The sequence below is a fragment of the Hemitrygon akajei genome, chromosome 19 (assembly GCF_048418815.1).
Source record: "Hemitrygon akajei chromosome 19, sHemAka1.3, whole genome shotgun sequence".
In the NCBI taxonomy this organism is placed as follows: Eukaryota; Metazoa; Chordata; class Chondrichthyes; order Myliobatiformes; family Dasyatidae; genus Hemitrygon; species Hemitrygon akajei.
The window spans coordinates 66,302,758-66,320,364 of record NC_133142.1 but is presented as its reverse complement, the minus strand read 5'-3'; the positions used below and the strand labels follow the sequence as shown (position 1 = coordinate 66,320,364).

General features: G+C 38.9%; 1 protein-coding gene across 3 annotated transcripts in view; it reads left to right on the top strand.

Annotated features, from left to right (window-relative positions):
- Positions 1-17,607, top strand: part of nol8 (nucleolar protein 8) — a 72,316-nt gene that overhangs the window by 3,746 nt on the left and 50,963 nt on the right. The window contains exon 1 of one of the 3 annotated variants that reach the window (XM_073072675.1): positions 5,200-5,284. The exons of the other annotated variants lie outside the window; for them this stretch is intronic. The gene's annotated coding sequence lies outside the window, so the exon portion shown is untranslated. Of the gene's footprint in view, positions 1-5,199; positions 5,285-17,607 lie in introns of those variants that run through there. 3 annotated transcript variants of the gene reach the window in all.

The window sequence follows — 17,607 nt, the reverse complement described above, 5'->3', positions numbered from 1 at the left end:
CTATTTCTTCATTAATGATAGCTTCAAACATTTTCCCGACTACAAATGTTAAACTAACTGGTCTATAGTTACCTGCCTTTTGCCTAATCCTTTTTTGAACAGTGGTGTAACATTCGCAGTCTTCCAATCCACTGGGACCTGCCCAAGAGTCCAGAGATTTTGGTAAATTATCACCAAACGATGAACTATAATTTCTGCTATTTCTTTCAATACCCTAGGATACATTCCATCTGGACCAGGGGATTTGCCTATCTTTAGACCCACAGGTTTGCTCAGCATTATTTCTGAAATGATAGCTATTGTATCGAGGTCTTTACTTCCCATCAGATCCATATCTCTCTTCGGCATGTTAGATGTGTCCTCCACTATAAAGACCAACACAAAATAATTCAAAACCTCAGCTGTTTCGTCATTACTCAATATCAATTCTCCCTTCTTGTCCTCCAAGGTACCGTTGTTCACTTTAGCCACCCTTTTCCACTTTATATAATTATAAAAACTTTTACTACCTGTTTTTATATTTTGTACTGGTTTATTTTCATAATTTATCTTCCCTTTCTTTTTTGATCGCTTAGTGGTTCTTTTGTTGCTTTTTAAAGTTTTCCCAATCTTCCAATTTCCCACTACTCTTGGTGACTTTGTACACACGAGCTCTTAGTTTGATGCCTTCTTTTATTTCCTTAATTATCCATGGCTGGTTCTCCCCACCCTTGCTGTCCTTGCTTTTAACTGGAATATACTTCTGTTGAGCACTATGGAAAAATTTTTGGAAGTCTTTCACTTTTCCACAACCATCCTACCATAAAGCCTGTGTTCCCAGTCTACCCTATCCAACTCCTCCCTCATCCCATTGTAGTCTCCCTTGTGTAGGTATAATACACTCATTTTAAATTGAATTTTGCACTCTCCATTTGTATGAGAAACTCATTCATACTGTGATCACTCTTTCCAAGTGGATCCCAACTACAAGATTGCTAATTTTACATGTCTCATTGCACAGGACCAAATCCAAGATAGCATGTTCCCTTGTAGGTTCAGTAACATGCTGTTCAAGAAAGCTATCACATATGCATTCTATGAAGTCCTCCTCGAAACTCCCTTGTCTAACTTGATTCACCCAATCTATGTGCAAGTTAAAGTCCCCCAAGGTAACTGCTGTTCCATGCTTCAGATATTTCACCATTTATTGTCTGTGCCACTGTAATGTTATTATTCAGTGGCCCATAGACAACTCTCACTAGTGATTTTTTACCCTTTACTGTTCCTAATCTCTATCCAGATGGATTCAGCAATCTGCTCCTTAGATCTTATATCATCTCTCACTATCACCCTGATCTCATCCTTAAATAAGAGCACTACCCCACTTCCCTTACCTTACTGCCCATCCTTTCATATTACCTGATATCCTCAGATATTTAATTCCTAATCCTGCCCACCCTGCAACCACATTTCTGTAATGGCCATTAAATCAGACCCCTTTGTACTGATTTGTGCCGCAAGTTCACTGACCTTGTTACAAATTCTATGGGCATTTAGATAAAGTGCCCTTACACTTTAATCCAGTGATCTTTGTCTCTTACGCACTTGACTGTTCTGCACTCCACTCTTACCTTTCACTTTTTTAACATCTGCTTTAACTTTATACACATTTCTCTCTTTTACTTTATTTGTACTTCTCTAAGTGGATGACCTTGCATTTACCAACATTGTACTCCATCTGCCAGACCCTTGCCCACTTATTTAACCTATCTATATCTCTCTGCAGACTCTCCGTATCCTCCATATAAAGGCACCCTCCTGCTATATACTTTAAAGCCTTATTCATAACCCTAGTTATCTTGTTTGTGACTGGAGAGGTAGTGATGAGGGACAAAGAAATAGCAGAGGAATTGAGTATTTTGCATCATCCTAACTAGTAGAAAATACTAGCAGTATGCCTGAAGTTCGAGAGTCGGGGGCAGACGTGAGTGCAGTTGCATTCATTTTGAGAGGACAAAAATATCAAAGCAGCGATGTAATGCTGAGGTTTTATAAGGAACTGGTGAGGCTTCACTTGGAATGTTGTGAGCAGTTTTGGGTCCCTTATCTAAGAAAAGATGTGCTGACATTGGAGAGCGTTCAAAGGAGGTTCACAGGAATGATTCCTGGAATGATAGACTTATCATATGAGAAGTGTTTGGCTCTGGGCCTGTACTCACTGAAGTTTCGAAGAATAAGGGGGAAATCTCATTGAAACCTACAGAATGTTGAAGTCTAGATGATGTGGAGAGGATGTTTCCTGTGGTGGGGAGAGTCTAGGACCAAAACACGCAACCTCAGAACAGATGGACATCCATTTAGAATGAAGAAATTTCTTTACCCAAAGGGTGGTCATTCTGTGGAATTTGTTGCAACAAGTGGCATTGGAAGCCAAGTCATTGGGATTGGGTGTATTTAAGATGGAGTTTGATAGAATCTTAAGTCAGAGAGTGAAAGATTACAGGGAGAGGGAAATGGATCAGCCATGATGAAACTGTGGAGTAGACTGAATTGGCCGAATGGCCTAATTTTGCTCCTACGATTTTATGGTCTAAATTCAAATTCAAATGTATTTCAAAGGCAGTAAAGTGCATTAAGATCTGCTGAAATTTTAAGAAAGGAAGGAGCGAGAGAAAAGAACTACACACCAGCTTAACCTAACAATATTGGTGTGGAAAATGCTGACATTTCTTACAAAATAATAATAAGATTAATCAGATTCAACACAACTGAATGAAGTGAAATAATATTAGTAATTTTGACATTACAATTAACAGATTAAGCAGAAATGAGTGGAAGTAACCTATTTGAGCTTTTGACGAAGTATCACATGAGAAATATTAAAGAACACCAGATGAGGGCAAAATGTAGACATTGGTTATTCAACTAAAAAACTAGGGGTAGGAATAAACAAATGATTTTTGGGTTAGGAGAATGCAATCAGTGAGATGATCAGTGGAGGAGACCCAACTAGTCAGAATCTCTTTCAATGATTTGGAAAAGAAGAGCTTGTGTAATAGATCAAAGACTGTAGATAAGTTAAGAGGATGCGATATGACATAATGTGGAAAGGTGTGAAATGTGTGTGGATGAGAGTGGGGGCTGTAGGAAGGATGAGCAACCTAACTGTGGCACCATGGTTCAGGGAGCCACTCAAGAGGAGGGAGAGAGGTAGTGATAATCGGAGATAGTGTAATCAGGGGACTAGACAAAGTTCTCTGTCACAGGGATTTAGCATCCCGAAGGCTGTGCTGCCTGGGTTTGGGACATCTTAATCTGACCTGTAGAGGAATTTGCAGTGGGTGGAGAAAGATCCAGTTGTCATGGTCCATTTGGGTATCAGTGATGTTGGTAGAAAGAGGAAAGAGATTCTGCTAAGGGAATTTGAGCAGCTATGGCTAAATTAAAAAGCAGAACCAAGAAGTTGGTCATCTCTGGATTACTACCTGAGTCACATGCAAATTGGCACAAGGTTAAGAAGATTAGAGAGTTAAATGCATGGCTCAATGATTGGTGTGGTGTGTTTCCTATGGTGGGGGAGTCTGGGACCAGAGGGCACAGATAGAGTGGATGTGGAGAGAATGTTTCCTATAGCAGGGGAGTCTGGGACCAGAGGGCACAGATAGAGTGATGTAGAGAGGATGTTTCCTATAGTGGGGGAGTCCGGGACCAGAGGGCACAGATAGAGTGATGTAGAGAGGATGTTTCCTATAGTGGGGGAGTCCGGGACCAGAGGGCACAGATAGAGTGGATGTGGAGAGGATGTTTCCTATCGTGGGGGAGTCTAGGACCAGAGGACACAGATAGATTGCTGATTGAGTTCAAGAGCCGAGAGGTAATGTTACAGCTGTAAGACCTTGGTCAGACCCCACTTGGAGTACTGTGTTCAATTCTGTTCATCTCACTACAGGAAGGATGTGGATGCTATAGGGAGAGCACAGTGGAGATTTACAGGGATGTTGCCTGGATTGGGGAACATGCTTTATGAGAATAGGTTGAGTGAACTCGGCCTTTTCTCCTCGGAGTGACGGAGGATGAGAGGTGACCTGATAGAGGTGTATAAGATGATGAGAGGCATTGATCGTGTGGATAGCTGGAGGCTTTTTCCCAAGGCTGAAATGGCTAACACGAGAGGGTACAGGTTTAAAGTGCTTAGAAGTAGGTACAGAGGAGATGTCAAGGGTAAGTCTTTTACACAGAGAGTGGTGAATGCGTGGAATGGGCTACCGGCAGCGGTAGTGGAGGCGGATACAACAGGGTCTTTTAAGAGCCTCTTAGATAGGTACATGGAGCTCAGTAAAATGCTCTGCGCTAGGGAAATTCTAGGCAGTTTCTAGAGTAGGTTACATGGTCGGCACAACATTGTGGGCCAAAGGGCCTGTAATGTGCTGTAGATTTATGTTCAATCCTTAAATGGGTTTGAATTCATGGAAAACCTGCACCAGTACTGGGGAAGGAGGGAGCTGTTCCATTGGGGCCGGCTTCACCTGAACCATGATGGATACTGGATCCTGGTGTTGATACACCTCCTCCCTCGCTACCATTCAGGGCCCCAAACAGTCCTTCCAGGTGAGGCAACACTTTACCTGTGAGGCTGTTGGGGGCCATGTACTGTATCTGGTACTCCCGGTGCGGCCAATATATTGGTGAGACATAGACTGGGAGAGTGCGTTGCCGAGCTCCTATGCTCCATCTGCCAGAAGAAGCTGGATCTCCCAGTGACCACTCATTTTAATTCCATTTTCCATTCCTATTCCAACGTGGTAGTCCGTGGCCTCCTCTAATGTTGCAATGAAGCCACACTCAGGTTGGAGGAGCAACACCTTATATTTTGACTGGGTAGCCAGCGATCTGATGCCGTGAACATCGATTTCTTGAACTTCTAGTAATCCCCCGACACCCCACCTTTCACCATTTCCATTTCCCTCTCTTACTTTATCTCTTTATCTACTCATCACCTCCCACTGGTGCTCCTCCCCTTTTTCTTTCTTTCATGTCCTTCTGTCCTCGCCTATCAGTTTCCCCCTTCTTCAGCCCTGTATCTCTTCCACCAATCAACTTCCCAGCTCTTTACTTCACCCCTCCCCCTATCCTGGTTTCACCTATCACCTTATGTTTCTACCTTCCCTACCCCCCCCCCCCCCCCCACCTTGCTCTGACTTCTCATCTTTTTTTCTCCAGGCCTGATGAAGGGTCTCGGCCCAAAGCATCAACTGTACTCTTTTCCATAGATGTTGCCTGGCCTGCTGAGTTCCTCCAGTATTTTGTGAGTGTTGCTACCTCTCCAGTGTCATTTTCCAGTAGTCTGATATCCAGTCACACCTCTCTTTTACTCTTTATATCTGTAAAGACTTTAGGTATCTTACTTGATATTGCTGGCTAGCTTGCCTTTATATTTCACCTTTTCCCTCCTTCATGGCTTTTTAATTTGCCTGCCATTGTTCTTTACAAGCTTCTCAATCCTCTAACTTCACACTAACGTTTGCTCTATTATATGTCCTCTCTTTTGCTTTTATGTTGCATTTGATGTCCCAGGTTAGCCAGAGTTGTGTTATCCTGCCTTTATGATAGTACTTTTTGATATATCTATCCTGTACCTTCTCAATTGCTCCAATCATCCCTGCTAGTGTCTCCCTCTAATTAACTTTGACCAGCTCCTTTCCCATGCCTCTGTAATTCTCTTTAATCAATACTGCCACATTTGACTTTTGCTTCTCCCTCTTAAGTTGCAGGGTAAAATCTGGCATAGTATGATCAGTCTCCTAAGGGCTCCTTTACCTTAAGCTCCATAATCAAATCTGGTTTATTACACAACACCAAATACAGGATAGCTGATTCTCTGGTCAGCTCGACCACAAGCTGCTCTAAAAAGCCATCTCGTAGGCATTCTGCAATCAATCCCCTCCCCTTCCCTCTTTCACCCTTCTCTCCACCCCTCTCCCACTCTCTTCCTCCCCCTCTCTCCCGTTTCTCTCTCACCTTTCTTACTTTCTCTCTCTCCCCTCTCCACTTTCCCTCTCATCCCCTTCTCTCCCCATTCTCTCTCTCCCCCACTTCCCTCTCTACCCCTCTTCCTCCCCTCTTACCCCCTTCTCTCTCTCCCCTCCCCCCTTACCCCCTTCTCTCTCCCCTTCTTCCTCTCCCTTATTCCCACTTCACTCTCTTGCCTCACTCCCCTCTTTTTACCTCTTCCTTTCACACTCTCTGCACTTGTCTCACTCCCTCCCCTATCTCTCCCTCTCCCACTCTTTCACTTTCTTTGATTCTCATTCTCTCCCTCTCCCCCCCACTGTCTCACACTCTTCTACAATTCTTTCTCACAACTCTCTCCCCCTTTCGCTGTCTCTCTTCTCTCCCACCCCACAACTATCTCTCACTCGCTCCTTCTCTCTCTTTCCCCCTCTGCCTCTCACTCCCAACCTTTCCCTATCTCTATCTCCCTCTCTCCCTGCCTTTCCCTAACTCTACCCTCTGTCCCCTTGTCTCCTCATTTTTTGCTCTTTCCCCTTCTCTCTCTCCCCTTCTCGCTCTCTGTCCCCCCTCCCCCAATTCCCCCTTCTCTTACTCCACTCTTGTTCCCAGCTTCATTCCCCTCCCCTTCACTACATCTTCCAATCCTCCCCTCTCTCTCCCCTTAACTCTCCATTTCTCTGTCTCTCTCTCACCTAATCTCTCTCCTCCTCTCTCTCCCCTACTCTCCCTTGTCCCCTTGTTACACTGGAACTCATCCCACTGACTGCCTTATTTTACTCTATCATCTGCCTGTCCTTTTGTGACAATTTCACTACACACTGCCTCTGTTTATATATAACTGCCCCATTCTCAGCCCTATCACTCAGGTTCCCATCCCTTTGCCAAATTAGTTTCAATCCTCCCCAACAGCTCTAACAAACCTGCCCACAAGGATATTGTTTCTCCTCAGGTTCAGGTGTAACCCATCCCTTTGGTACAGGTCACACCTTCCCCAGAAGAGATCCCAATGATCCAGAAATTTGAAGGCATACCCTTTGCACCAGTTCCTCAGCCACATATTCACCTGCCAAAATATCCTACTCTTACCTTCACCTACATGTGGCACAGCCAGAAATCCAGAGTTACTACCCTTGAGGTACTGCTTTTCAGCTTTCTACTGAGCTCCCTAAACTCTCTTCAGGACCTGCTCCCTTCTACCTATGTCATTGGTGCCAAAATGTACCGAGGCTTCTGACTGCTCTCCGTCCCCCTTTAGAATGCTGCAGACCTGATCCAAGACATCCCTGACCTAGTGCCTAGGAGGCAACGTACCATCCCAGTGTCCATTGCTTCCACAGAATCTTGTATCTCGTCCTCTAACTATGGAATCCCCTATCACTACTGCAGTCCTCTTTTCTCCCTTCCCTTTTGAGCCACAGCACCAAAGTCCCATTTGCTGTGTCTCCCCTGCAGGAGATCGTTTCCCACAACAGTATCCAAAACAGTATGCTTATATTGAGGGTGGTACTCTGTACCAGCTGCCATTTCCTTTCCCTCTCCTGACAGTCACACAGGTACCTCCAACTCCAGCAACTTACGGGTGACTACCTCTCTGTAGCTCCTGTTTGTCATCTCCTCAGTTTTCCATATGAGGTGAGGGTTATCAAGCTGTAGCTTAACACAGACTCTGAGGAACTGCAGCTTGGTGCAGCTGTGGTTACCCAGAAGGCTGGGGGTCTCCCAGAATTCCCATATGATACATAAGAGCACAACACAGCTCCTGGAGCCATTCTCACTTCTCTAACCATGTACTAACAGGTGAAGAATGAAGAAGAAGAAATTTACCAGATATTTACATTGCCCAAGCCTGTTCTTGCTGAAGCCTGATGAGTCAAAACCTCCCCAATGTAACACTAGTCCTCTCCAATAAAGGCCACTCCACTTGCCCCTGCCTTATTTTTTTTTGCCTTTGCTAATGAATCTCGATTTGATTGGGCTACGAGAAAACCCTGAAAGCTCGTTAATGCTCCTTTTTAAGTCTCACTCATGGACCTGTGAGTAGCCTCCTCTCCCGCTACCGATTTGATTGGGCTGCTGGAAAGTTTTTACACAAAAAGCTTGTACGAACAGAATTCTGGTAATCTTAATGAAGTTAACTAAGTTATGATGATTGACCTGTACACTACTTATACCTGTTTGCTCAAAATAGTTCATGAATTTAACATTTCATTTGCAAAGCCGTATGATCATTTCAGGTTTTGTGTAGAAGGAAAGAGTCACATTTTGGATGATAGCAGCCTTTCATCTTTTGCATCTGTGATATCCATGAGCCCGGTATATTTTAGTCAATTGTGACCCCAGCCCACTCTATTTAGAATGTTGATTGTGTTACGAACCCCATAACTGGGTCACTTACCAGCAAAGATAGAGAGGTCCGTTGAAGTCTGATGGTACTATTTTTAACAGTATTTATTGGTAAAAATACACAAAAATAATATCAATGCAAACATACAGATACTATACGTCGTCAATACTAAATCTAAACGTGCGGGTATAATAATAATCAATAAGAAATAGCTCTATCGTTGTCTAGGGGATAATGTATTGTCCGATGGAAATATAAAAGTCACTCAGTTCATTCAGTTCATACAGGCTTCAGCCTTTGGGGACCGCTGGGTTTTCAATTGTTGGAGAGAGAGAGAGATTTTGAGAAGAGAAACTTGCCAGCTTTCCTTTATCTGCTCTTGATCCGTATTCGTCCTTTAGCGAGGCCGTTCTGTGGAAGATTTGTCATCCGAACAAGGATGGACACACACACAAGCCTCCACCGGTCTCATACGTTTCTCCTGGTGTGTCTAAAGGGGTTGTTCCCCAGACCCTCTTTTATCCTTACTCATGGGGTCTCAGATGTCAATCAGGTTGGGATGATGCAATCCCTCAACCAGCCAACTCTGGTCACCCCCTGAGGGCTTCAATGAATAGTACAGTACTCAATACACAATTCCGTCTCCAAGAGACAATAGCCGTTATCAATGGTTCCGCCTTGCTGAGGCCAGGACACACATTCCAAACCCTTGTGGATTCTGCGTGTCTCTCTCTCATTTCCTGGGTCCCAGACCTGAATTAATAGCGATCTTGCGATTCTCAAAAAGGAGGGGGCTACTTTGTACCCTTCGGCCCCTCAGAGTTGTAGCACATTCATAACAATTGAAAAATAGTTTGTTTTTCAAATCAAATGTCCTTTGTCAGAACTTTCTATAGGGATCCTGTAGTATTGTTCTCAGACTGAAATGATTAATTGTTGATCATAACTTTGAGGAGTATGCCACCAGCCAATGAGGATTTTTTCCTCAATTCTCATTGTCTGTTAAGGTCTCTTCATGTTAGTCCTAATCAAGTGCTCTCTTGGTAAGCTGTCCCGCAGCATGCGATCACTGACATACAGTGGCTATCAATGATTCAGTCTTAAAGTGTACGTCTTTGTGTCAGATCTCACCACCATTGTGGCCTTATGGCCCTTTGAGATTTCAGCATTCTTCTAATTCTGCCTGTTGTGCATTCCTGATTTTTTTAATTTCACTTTCATTGTCAAAAATTCTTCAGTTCTGAAATTTCTTCTCTGAACTTCGCTCTCAATACATTTCTCCTTAAACTCCACTTTGCTTAAGATTATGGTATATGTACCCTCTAAATTGGCTTTGAGTTAATTTAGTTTTATTTAGAACCCACCAATTTAATCCTAGCCTAATCACAGGACAAATTACAATGACCAATTAACCTACTAACCAGAATGTCTTTGGACTGTGGGAGGAAACAGGAGCATCCAGAGAAAACCTACACGTTTGTGGGGAGGATATAGAAACTTCTCACAGATGATGTCAGAATTGAGCCCCAAACTCTAATGCCCTGAACTGTAATAACATTGTGCTAACTGCTATGCTACCATAGCACCCAATTTAATCTTTGTCTGATAACACTCATGTGAAGCACCTTGGAGCATTTTACAAAATAATGACACCCGTTTAATCTAATGGTGCCTGCTTGCATTATGGAATAGGCACACAAATTAACTCTTGATATTGCTTTTCTGTATCCATTGTTTGATACCATGTTCACTTGATAGTTTTCTACACCTTCTTTATTTTTTGGTAGCACTCTGTGTCTTAGAGAACATCTGCAATGAGTAAATAGTTGATTGAATGGCCTCTTCCAATTCCTCATGATTTTATTTGTATGTTTCCATAGTTATAAAAAATTCTTCTTATCCATTTGATGTCTGTGTGCAAGTTCCCATTTTTTCTCTTTTCACTGATGCTGTCTGAGCTGCTGGACAATTGTTAAAACTGATCTGTGTTCACCGTTTTTGTCCCTTTGTTTTATTTTTCACTAATTCCCTTATTAATTTGTCAAGGATATGGCTTCCGCAGATTATCACCGTGATTCTGTCTCCTCACACAATCAGAGATATTCCCTTTATCTTATCATTCCTCCCCTATTTTCTCTACAATGAGATACCAACTTAGTAATTCTTTCCCAATTTTGATGAAGAGTCTTCAAAATCAAGTTTGTTTCAAGGTCAAGTTTATTGCCATTCAATCATACATGTATACAACTAAATGAAACATTGTTTCTCTGGGGCCCAGGTACCAAAGACATACAGTCAAAATACAGTCACAAAATAAAATTCGCACAAGTGCTTGAGTGGCTTGGCCTGTAGAATGACAGGTTAGCATAAAGTGTCAAGTACATGCTTATGTAAGACTGCATAATGTTACTGGCACTGTTATAATAAAACAGTCTTATAAATATGTGAAACAGCAGCAATAAAAGATGAAAAGTGATTAGTGCAGAATGAGAGTGTGTCTGTGAGTTTGGGAGTCGGGGTGGGAGAGGCAGCAGGGCATTCAGGTGTACATGTTTGCTGGTTGACAGAATGGTGTCAGGAAGTCCAGCATCCTTGGGGAAGAAGCTGTTACCCAGCCTGACACTTCTAGTTCTTAAGCTGTGCTACCTTCTGTTTGATGGCAGGAGGTCAAAGAGATTGTGGGAAGGACGGAAGGGGTCTTTGACAATTCTGGCTGCACTGCATATGCAGCACTTTTGAAACATGTCTTGATGGCAGAATAGAGAGAAACCACAATGTTTTCAGAAGCCCTCGCTATCTGTTGCAGGTCTTGTGGTCCGATGCATTGCAATTTCCATACAAGCAGTTAAGACACTCTTGATGATGCTCTGATATAATGTGGTGAGAATGTAGAGGGGTGGTGGAGGAGCTTCGCTTGCCTCAGTCTCCTCAGGAAGTGAAGGCTGAAGTGGACTGAAATCCATTAATATAAAAATACTAATTACATTCCTTTTGCCATAGCAGCTTCCTACTCTTTGTTTCCATCATTTTCTTTTAGATTTCTAGCAGTTGCCTTTTTTATTTTTTAATATTTATATACCGTAAATTCCAGTGTACATGCTGAGAATTTGGCCCTAAAATTAGGGGGTCGGCTTGTACAGAGGGTGCCAACTTTGGAAAAGCGAATACATGGAAGACAGATCGTATTTATTGGCTGTTTTGGAGTCAAACGGGTTCCACTGTCGATGCATGAATTCTTTATCCTATCATTCCTCCCCTATTTTCTCTACAATGAGATACCTACTTAGTAATTCTTTCCCAATTTTGATGAAGAGTCTTCAAAATCAAGTTTGTTTCAAGGTCAAGTTTATTGCCATTCAATCATACATGTATACAACTAAATGAAACATTGTTTCTCTGGGGCCCACATCTAGTGGCTGAAGCACGGACATCAAACCACCGGGGATGGGGGACATCACGTGATGACGTAGGATCGAGACGCTGGAACCCAGCTCTCCTGTAAAAAATCAATAAATTAATGTTTAAGTGAAGAAAAGTTAGTCAATACTTTCTAAAAGTTACTTATAAACTACTCCGGATTGTTTCAAGCTATCCCTCAAAAACAGAAGATGAAGAAAACTATTACCAGGAAGTCAACGCAAGTTGGAGCAGAAGCAAGGCCCACTTCTACCAAAGAACCGCGGACTCAGGTACATTATACCACCGGCGATACGGAACAGGAAACTGCGGCAACATCGGCCATTTCTAAAGGAAAAGACCAACAAGAACTGCGCAAACGTGAAGGAAGGAGCATGCGCAAACGGGAGCAACCAGAACTACAAAGCCCAGTTCCGACTGCAACCGAAAGTGAAAGTGAATCTGAGGGAGAGTCAGATTCTCTGGAAAGATCAGACGAAGATGGAGATAAAAGTTCTTCTGGAAATATAGAAAAGACTTTGAGGCAATTAAAAGTAATTAAAAGTAATCAAAAAAATGATAAATATGGAGATTATGCTTGATAAAATGACAAAGAGACAGGAAAAAATGGAAAAGAGAATTATGGACTTGGAAACTAAAACGGAAGACATGGTTGAAAGAATGAACAAAATGGAAGATGAGAATACTGCTTGGACATCAGAAAGAAAACAATTTATGGAAAAAATTGATAAGCTTGAAAATTTTAGTAGACGAAACAATATTAAAATTGTTGGACTTAAAGAAGATATAGAAGGAAAAGATCCAATAAAAAATTTTCAAAAATGGATCCCTGAAAAATTGGAAGTGGAAGGAGAAACTCCAATTGAGATTGAAAGGGCTTATAGATCCTTAAGGTCCAGACCTCAAGCTGATCAAAATCCATGATCAATTTTGATAAAATGCTTAAGATACCAAGATAAAGAAAAGATCCTGAAGGCGGCTGTCCAAAGTGCCAAAAATAGAAACGGGCCATTGATGATAGCAGGGAAACCAGTTCTTTTTTATCCTGATATAAGTTATAACCTTTTGAAGAGAAAGAAGGAATTTAACCCTGCGAAAAAAGCCTTATGGGAAAAGGGTTATAAATTTATAATGCGTCACCCAGCAACACTGATAATTTTTTTGGAGGAGGGAAAAAGAAGATTTTTTTCCGATTATCGAGAAGCGGAGGTGTTCGCACAAAAACTTCCATTTATTCGCTAATTACACATAGAGACTTCCAAACGTAATGGATTAAAGATGAAGATAGAGTCAGCGAACAGAAGTGATGGACATTTACGGATAATACAGGGGAGAAAAGCAAAATTTTAGAAATACTAATTGAGAACAGTTTTTTTTCTTATATATACTTTTTTATGTTGCGGGGGGGCTGGGGAGCTTTGGATCGGTTACTGCGGGATTCACGTGTGTAATCATGGCGATTGCCATGACCCGTACAATAGAGGGGGGTAATGTTGTGTTCTTTTTTTTTCACAACATTAGTAGGGGGGTATTTTGTTTTTTTTCTTTATATTCTATTTTTCTTCTATCTTTCTGCCTGGATGATTGGTGGGGACACACATAGCAACATGGAGACTTTTAGAAAGATTTCCCAGGATACCACGAAAGTTGAAAGATTAGGTATTATTATAGATTGGAGTAATATAATTTTTTAAAAAATGACTAATTTACTGAATTTTTAAAGTTTTAATGTTAATGGGCTTAATGGGCCGGTAAAAAGAAAAAGAATTTTAACATACATTAAAAAAATGAAAACAGATACAGCTTTTTTACAAGAAACTCATTTAACAGACATAGAACATCAGAAATTAAAAAGAGACTGGGTTGGAAATGTTATTGCAGCTTCATTTAACTCAAAGGCGAGAGGAGTTGCAATTTTGGTTAATAAAAATTTACCAATTAAAATACAAAACGTATTAATTGATTCGGCGGGAAGATATCTAATTATACATTGTCAAATTTTTTCAGAACTATGGACCCTTATGAATATTTATGCACCAAATGAAAATGATGTAAAATTTATACAAGAGGTCTTTTTGAATTTGGCTAACGCACATGATAAAATATTAATAGGTGGAGATTTTAACTTTTGTCTAGATCCAGTTTTAGATAGATCAACAAAGGTTGTCACAAAATCAAAAGCAGTAAAATTAACTCTATCATTGATGAAAGACTTAAATTTGATTGATATATGGAGAAGAATTAATCCAAAAGAAAGATTATTCATTTTATTCAAATAGACATAAAACATATTCAAGGATAGATTTTTTCCTATTATCAACGAATATTCAAGATAGAGTGAAAAATGTGGAATATAAAGCAAGAATATTGTCAGATCATTCTCCTTTAATAATGACAATGATAATGATAGATAAAGAGGAATCAATTTATAGGTGGAGATTTAATTCAATATTACTAAAACGTCAAGATTTTTGTGATTTTATGAAAAAGCAGATTCAGTTCTTTTTAGATACAAATTCACATTCAGTTGATGATAAATTTATATTGTGGGAAGCAATGAAGGCATATTTGAGAGGTCAGATAATAAGTTATACTTCTAAAATTAATAAGGAATATATGATAGAAATAGATCAATTGGAAAAAGAGATTACAAAATTAGAAAAAGAATCTCAAAGAAATATGACAGAAGAAAAACGAAGACAACTTATTAATAAGAAGTTACAATATAATACACTCCAAACATATCGAACAGAAAAAGCAATTATGAGAACTAAACAGAGATATTATGAACTAGGTAAAAGATCACATAAGGTTCTTGCATGGCAGTTAAACAGACCAGACTTCTAAAACAATAAATGCAATTCGAACAAGAGTAAATAAAATTACTTATAAACCTTTAGAAATTAATGAAGCTTTTAAGAATTTTTATTCTGAGTTGTATAAATCAGAATCACAAAATGATAATGTTAAGATAGAAAGGTTTTTATCACAAAAAACTCTTCCAAAATTAAATACGGAAGAACAGAAGGGATTAGATATGCCTTTTACATTGAAAGAGGTCGAAGAAGCCTTAGGATCATTTCAAAGTAATAAATCTCCAGGAGAAGATGGTTTTCCGCCTGAATTCTATAAAAAGTTTAAAGATTTATTAATTCCTCCTTTTATGGAGTTAATACACCAAGCGGAAAGAACGCATAAACTTCCAGAATCTTTTTCGACAGCTATTTTAATAGTATTGCCAGAAAAAGATAGAGATCTTTTAAAACCAACATCATATAGACCTATTTCTTTATTAAACACTGATTATAAAATAATAGCAAAAATCTTATCTAACAGATTATCTAAATGCTTACCAAAATTAGTACATATGGATCAAACAGGATTTATTAAAAATAGACAATCGGCAGATAATGTAACTCGGTTATTTAGTACAATTCATTTAGCACAAAAGAGTGAGGAAATGAGTGTGGCAGTTGCTTTAGATGCAGAAAAAGCATTTGATAGATTGGAATGGGATTTTTTATTTAAGGTATTGGAAAAATATGGATTAGGAGTATCTTTTATAAAATGGATTAAAACCTTAAATACTAATCCCAAAGCTAAAGTAGTGACAAATGGTCAAATTTCAACACCATTTCAGTTAACAAGGTCAACTAGGCAAGGTTGTCCATTATCACCTGCTTTATTTGTGTTGGCGATAGAGCCATTAGCTGAATTAATTAGAATGGACCCAGACATTAAGGGTTTCAGAGTTAATCAAGAAGAATACAAGATTAACTTATTTGCTGATGATGTTCTGCTTTATCTAACAAACCCATTGCACTCGTTGCGTAAATTATCCTATAGATTAGAAGAATATGGGAAAATATCAGGTTATAAAATAAATTGGGATAGAAGTGAAATTTTACCTCTTACTAAAGGAGATTATAGTCAATGTCGATTAATAACCCAATTTAGATGGCCGGCAAATGGTATAAAATATTTAGGTATAAAAGTTGATAATGACATAAAAAACTTATACAAATTAAATTATTTACCACTATTGAAAAAAATTCAAGAAGATCTTGATAAATGGATGGTATTACCAATAACATTAGTAGGTAGAGTAAATACCATAAAAATGAATATATTCCCTAGACTACAATACTTATTTCAATCACTACCAATACAACTACCCCAGAAGTTTTTTCAAGAGCTAAATAAATATGTGAGGAAGTTTCTTTGGAAAGGTAAGATGTCAAGAATATATTTGGAAAAATTGACATGGAAATTTGATCTAGGAGGGTTACAACTTCCAAATTTTAAGAATTATTATAAAGCAAATCAACTTAGATTTATTGCATCTTTTTTGAGAAAGATAAACCGGCATGGATTAGAATAGAACTAGATAAAATAGGAGAAAATACACCAGAAGATTTTATATATAAATGGGAATCTAAATGGATACGGGAAAAGAAAGAATCTCCTATATTAAAACATTTGATTGACTTATGGAATAAGATAAATATTGACGATGAGACAAAGAAATCCTTATTAGCAAAGAGATCTTTAATTCAAAATAGACTTATTCCTTTTACAATGGATAATCAACTTTTATATAATTGGTTTCAAAAAGGGATTAGATATATAGGAGATTGTTTTGAAGGAGGTATATTAATGTCATTTGATCAATTAAAGAATAAATATAAAGTATCAAACAACACTCTTTTTTGTTACTTTCAACTAAGGGCTTATTTAAGAGAAAAATTAGGTCAAACAATGTTATTGCTGAAATCTAATGAAATAGAAACTTTAATTCAAAAAGGAAAGATTAAAAAATTCATCTCTTGTATGTATAATTTGATTCAAAAACAGGTAATTAAACAAGGAGTCCATAAGTCAAGACAAAAATGGGGAAGTGACTTGAATATTAAAATTGAAGAAAAAAATTGGTCAAGACTATGTCTTGAGAGTATGACAAATACAATAAATGTCCGATTAAGATTAGTGCAATATAATTTTTTACATCAATTATATATTACACCACAAAAAATAAATAAATTAAACCCAAATTTATCTGATCAGTGTTTCCGATGTAACCAAGAAATTGATACTTTTTTACATTCTACTTGGTCTTGTTCTAAAATTCAACCTTTTTGGACAAATTTAAGAGTTTTATTGGAACAAATTATTGGAATACAACTTCCACAAAATCCAATATTACTTTTACTAGGTGATATTGAAGGGATAAAACCGATACCCAAATTGAATAAATATCAGAAAGAATTTATAAAAAATTGCATTGGCAGTAGCCAAAAAGGCTATTGCAATTACTTGGAAATCGGATACATATTTAAGTATAGATTGTTGAAAGAAAGAAATTTATGGCTGTATTCCACTTGAAAAAATTACTTATAATTTAAGAGATAAATATGAAACATTTTTGAAAATTTGGCGCCTTTATTTACAAAAGACAGGATTAAATATATAGGTGCTCCGAAGATGAAATAATTGGTTATTTGGGGAAAGAAATAAATATATATACTAAAGTTATTACGAACTCCATGGAGCATGTGGGGATCTTCCAATATCCAGGCACTCTTTCTTTTTTTTTCTTTCTTTCTTCTTTTTTTTCTATAGGGATGTTAGGGGGGAGGGGTTAAGGGGAGGGGGGATGGGTAATATACATTTTTTTTTCATATACTTTTATTCTGTAATTACTTGAAAACACAATAAAAAAAAGTTTAATAAAAAAAAACCACCGGGGATGACTGCAATGTCCGTATTTTCAGCTTTCAATGCTGTTTTTATCTCACCTGACAAGTGCGCTTTGAACATGTCCCAGGCAAGTAGCGACTTTTCCTTCCTGACACCTT